Here is a 6,000-nt window from a genome sequence, read left to right as displayed (position 1 = left end):
TCAGCATCCCACAGTTAAGGATACGTTAACCCCCATTACGCTCTGTGGGGGCTAACCTACTGGTCGTTCCCGGCCCCAAGGAAGCCCGCCTGGCCTCGACTAGGACCAGTGCCTTTTCGGTCCTGGCCCCAACCTGGTGGAATGAGCTCCCGGAAAAGCTGAGGGCCCTGCGGGAATTACCAGCATTCCGCAGGGCCTGTAAGACGGAGCTCTTCCACCAGAAAGAAGATCAGCCCCCCCTCACAAACTGGCGGTAGAGAGTGTCACCCCCCTTCGTAGTTGAGGATGCGGAGAGCAAATGAGTAGATTACGCCATCGCTGTTGCCATTACTGTAAATTATCGGTTTTTATTGTCATTTTATGGTTTTAGGGGACGGGGTTATGTAAGCCGCCTCGAGCCTTCGGGGGGAGGCGGGGTATAAATATAATAATAATAATAATGATGATGATGATGATGATGATGATGATGATGATGATGATGATGATGATGATGATAATTAACCCCCAATTTTGACATATCTATTCCCTTCATTATATTTTACCCCGGAATTAAACCCAAACAAAAGGTAATCTATCCTTGTTATTCCTGCTTGGTCCTTGAATCCATTCAGCATCTCCATTACTAATTTACTGCTCTCCCGTCTACCTGATAATTCCATTTCATTGTATCTGAGGAAATGTGCGCATGCAAAAGCTTATACCTTGAATATCTTCATTGATCTCGAAGGTACTACTGGATTAAAATATTGTTCTGCTGCTTCAGGTCAACGCAGTGACCCGCTTGAATTTGTCTGACTGTAGTTGCCTTTGAATGTTCTTAGTGTGGGATAAAATGGTTTCGATCAATAACAACCGAAAACTTTGCTTTGGGTGCCTTAAATCGTCCGGACTTTGTATCTTGTAAACACTTGTGTCCAATCTTGCTAATCAATCATCATTTTAATTTACATTACAGCGTTTCTATAACACAGTTGCACGTGTATTATTTCCGTAGTCTTCACAGAAACCTTGTGGAGAAGGTCAGTATTCTTACCTCAGTGTTGTGAATGGGACTGGGCTGAGTTTATAGCTGGATCTTGCCTTGCTTACAGGAAAGATTCCTTACCAGCAGGTACACTCACTAGTTCGTGTAGCTTTTATCAAGACTGACGGCAGATTATTTACAGTCTGTATTTCATGTAAACTTATATAACTGTGCATTGACATTCTCATTTGTCAGATAAGGAAACTGAATCCAGTGATATTTATTTCGTTAACTCCATTTATACTGCTCTTTCCTGCCATTTGGGGAGCTCTAATGGCATAGATGGTTTCCCTCTCCTCCATTTTTTTCTGCACAACAATCCTGTGAGGTAGGTTAGAATAACAGTGTGTGACTGGCCCCAGTTCACTCAGAGAGCTTTCATGGCAGGGTGGGAATTTGAACCTGGGTCTCCCAAATCCTCGTCCACCGTCTAGCCACTACACCACACCTGCTCTAAACAACCGAAAGCTTTAATAACCAAGCTGCAATTTGAGCCCAGAGTTCCCAAGCCCAGTACTCTGGCTCTTGAAGCACACATATGACCCCTTGAAATGTGCACGCATGTAGATCTTGCACAGATGCTTCAGGATGAAGAGCCCAAGGAGCCAGAGATGAACAGGAGACTTACCAAGATTCTTCTGTGTCCTGTGGCAGCATCGTTGGCAAATTGTCTGGACTCATATCCGTTCATGCACATGTGTTCTCACACTGTGACATGGGAATTGTAGTTTTTCCCATTACATGCATCCACTTTTTTTTTTTTAAGATTACACTATACACTCTACTGGACTGGGCAACTCCTTGCATTATGACTAAGAGTATAAAGCTGCTCAGAATGGTGTTCAAGTTGACCACCAAATAACAATATCAAATTGAGCCTTTCACATATAAAAAAAGGAGCTCAACCCCAAGTATGGGGACAGGTCAAAATCCTTAGTATCCTTGCCTATTGCTCATTACTGACTGATAAGATGATCAGTGGGGAAGATCTGTATATGTCCTTGTTGAATCTGCGGTCAAAAGCAAAGGTGCTGTGTGCTGATAATCACTCATGAATAAAAGGATATAGATGTGGAGTCTTACTAGGAAACATCTGGTAAGAACAGAGTGAGTTGTGGGTCTGCACAAGGGGTTGGTAATTTAAGGCCAACATGACACCTGCAGGTAGCTATGGAATCTGATCTTGCTACCAATGACCTTAACAGAATATTCGAATACACATTGATGATATTCAGGAGAGAAGATGAATTTTGGGTACCACAAAGAGCAAGGTTAACAAGGAAAGAAGTGGAATAGAAGGCTGGGAGGGCAGTGTGAAAAAAGAACCGAACACAGAAATTGGAATTAGGGAGCAGTATTCAACCCTGAAGGAGAACAAGCCTGAGGAAGATGATCGGGCCTTCTTGGACTTTGTACTAACTTGGTGTCTCCAGCATTCTTCTCACTTCACATTCTTCTTTACTTCACGGAGCGTCATGTTCAATAAATCTGTACTTCACAGGGTTATTGTTTGGAGATTTGAATCCCCCAAAGCCCATCCCATTTGCTCTAGGTCTCCTGAATATGATTTATTAAGGGCAAGAATCAATAAGGCCTGTCAGAAGAGTGTAGGTGCTCCTGTAGCTCCCTTTCTCTCTTGAGGCGAATACGGAAGCCAGTCTGTACGCAGGGACTCTAGGTGAGATTCATGCTCTGGAAAGAAGAATCTGATGCACAGCCTTTCAGGAAGAGTAATTTCTCAGACAGTAAAATGCGTGTTGTTCCTGATAAATCTAAGCATTAAAAGAACAGATGTTTACAGCGGTCTGCTATGCCGATGCTATATGATAAGATGTTAAAAAAGGCCCGTGGATATATTTTTGGTTACATTTGCCTTCTGTGACACTTCTGCAGAAGGAAATCATCCTCACAGTCTGACAGCAGCGTCCTCGAATAGCGTTTCCATGACCTCTCAGCAAGGGAGGATTTGTGTGCCTTAAAGTACCACCGATTTTAGAAGGGAAAAGTCCTGCCAAAGCTTGAAAATGGAAGTGTCTTTTCAATGGCTTATTTGGAAGGATGCCATGGGAGGGGCCATGGCTCTATGGGAGAGCACCTGCTGAGTACACAGAAGGTCCCAGGTTCAATCCTTGGCATTTCTAGTTAAAAGGGTCAGGTGGGAGGTGATGGGAATGACCTCAGCCTGAGCTGCTGGAGAACCACCACTAGCCAGAGTAGACAATACTTACTGACCTTAATAGATAGAGTCTGACTCAGCAGAGCTGTGTGCAAAGGATGATGATGAAGAAGAAGAAGAGTTGGTTCTTATATGCCGCTTTTCTCTACCTGAAGGAGTCTGAAAGCGGCTTACAGCTGCCTTCCCTTTCTTCTCCACACAACAGACACCCTGTGAGGTAGGTGAGGTTGAGAGAGCCCTGACATCACTGCTCGGTCAGAACAGCTTTATCAGTGCTGTGGTGAGCCCAACGTCACCCAACTGGCTACATGTGGTTGATGGCAAGAAAGTGTTTGAAGAAATGTTGATGAACCCTTTCTTTCTTATTGTCAATGAAAATTAACCCTAAATATGTATCATTCCACCTGCTTATGTTCATCCTCGATACTTTTATTTCTTCCTTCCCTCAATTCTCTCCTTTCCCTTTGTTGTCCTTCTTCTGATCACTATAAACTCCTCAGGGCAGAGACCTACCTCTTTGTGTTCATTTAGTCGGCAAAATACTATGTCTTTGTGCAGGATAACAATGACCAATGAGCAAATAGGACTTTGCAACCCTACAAACCATAGAAATGAATGGGATGTATTTGGAAGCAAATTGTTCAGACACCACATATGTTCACATATCTCAGTGGGGATTTAGCCCTGGGATACAGCTGGCCTTTTTTCACAGGAAGTATCACAGCTGTTATTTTCCTAGTACAACAGCCTACACATGGGTGGTTGCAGTTTCTGATGTTTCTTCTTTTCTGAGTCTAACACATGGCCAGTGTTTTCACTGTTGACAGTGAGCAGAGAAAAACAGGAAACTAAGGAGGAAGGGGGATGCAAAAAGGAGGGAAACGCAGAGAGGAGGTACAGAATTGCAAGAACCACTCATCAGCAATGGGATCCGTTGGAGGAAGACCACTGCTAAGAATTTGAAACCCCGCAGTTCTGAGCACACCAACAACTTCAGACTGATCTTGCAAGGGGCAGGGGGTTGGACTAGATGGCCTGTATGGACCCTTCCAACTCTACGATTCTATTTTCTTTCTTTTACACACCATTGCAAAGTATATATAAAAAGAAAAGACCGAGGGCTGCATTGTGGCCATATCAAGTTCAAATGGCACAGGGAATCAACTGTATTAGACTGTTTCCTCATTAGGAGACATACTTTGTTTTAGCCTCACTTTGGATTTCCTTTGGATGCTGTGAGTCAACTCTAATGTTTCTGTATTTGGGCTTTCCTCCCCTTATTTCCCAGGTTGAAATCTGCAACATGCTTTCTGCACTGTCCTGCAGAGGCAGCCTCCCATCATGCTTTGCTTCCATACCCTTGATCACTTCCCCTGCTTCCTCCAAGTGTCCTGGATGTATTTTTTAAAAACGTAGTTATAACATTATAATGATGGCATGTAAGACTGCCAGACTGCTTAAAAAAATAACTTAGAAACAGTGTTGTAATGTAATCATCCCTTTTTGAAAAAAGGCAGATTTTTCAGAATGGAGGGAGGAAGAGGGAGGGGGAGGGAGGACAGTGACGAGGAAAGGGGCGTCCCAAAATGACTTAAAAGGGCAGGTGTGGGGAAAAACTCAATTGCATGCAGTTCCTTATTGGGCAGCCCTGATTTAGACACCATTAGACCCCGTTTGAAAAGATGAAATCTGGTTTTCTGGGGGTTTCTTTGCTGCGGGGCAAGTAGGGGACAATTCGGGTCTGCACCTAAAGAAGCAAATTTTAGTGCGTGACAGGATAAAAACTTCAACCCTTTAAAATGCAAATCTAAATGATATAGCTAGTGCAGAAACCCTTCTCACACTGTCATCTTAAGTGACATCTTTCTAAGCCCACAGACTTGCATGAACTTGTAAAGGAGTAACTTTGTTTAGCTGGCCTTGCCAGAGGATCTGGTGCTCTGTTTGCTTTGAAGGGCACCCCTTTATCTGCTCTTCCCTGAAAGCGCTGCTTTCACCCTGAAAATCAAAGTGGGTGAGCATGACCTGCATGTAAGAACGTGTAAGTAATCAGAATCCCACATGGTGCTCTAGCCAGGGTTTGCACATTCTCAGTGAGATGTCTGAAGTGTTCAACAGTAAGATGCTTGAAGTGTTCCTGAATGTGACTAACATCACCTTAAAAGCCAAGATATCTACTGGAAGATACCACTTTTAACCAATAGAGTGGCTTACAATTGCCTGTATTGCCTTCACTGCAGCTCTGGATATTGTGTTTCAAAGGTTCTAATCTACCACAAGGTCCTTTTTCTGGTGTCAGGAGTCTTCTTCTGGTGCAAGAAGTCTTCCACTGGACCAAAGTCTTCCACTGGACCCTTTCCACTGGAGGAAGGTTCCTCACATTGGAGAAAGACACCATCTTTAACAAAATGAAACTTTTGAATCCAGCTCAAGATCTGGAATAAACACTGAGGACAAAGAGAACAGGATACTCAGAGTTCAACTATGAGCTCACTAAAGGCAGGTATTTCCTAGGTAAGCATTCAGCTCTTTTATCTACTTTCCCACAATGCCAATATCAAGCACAGTCACTTATGGTTGAAATACCAAATTGTTTTGTGTTGTTTTCCTTGGGTTTTTACAGGTAGCTCTGAAGAATCTGCAGGACAAACAAAAACTTCTATTTCATATCTGAGCTATGAACAATCATGCAAAATCCTATTGACTTCTTTGTCTCTGAAAACTCTTACTTTTGGAAAATGACCCTCTTGCAATCACCTGCTGAGTATATTTACGCTGCTTTTAAATCCAAATGGGAAAC

Source organism: Paroedura picta, chromosome 11, assembly GCF_049243985.1.
Source record: "Paroedura picta isolate Pp20150507F chromosome 11, Ppicta_v3.0, whole genome shotgun sequence".
Taxonomy (NCBI): Eukaryota; Metazoa; Chordata; class Lepidosauria; order Squamata; family Gekkonidae; genus Paroedura; species Paroedura picta.
This window is presented reverse-complemented; position numbering follows the sequence as displayed.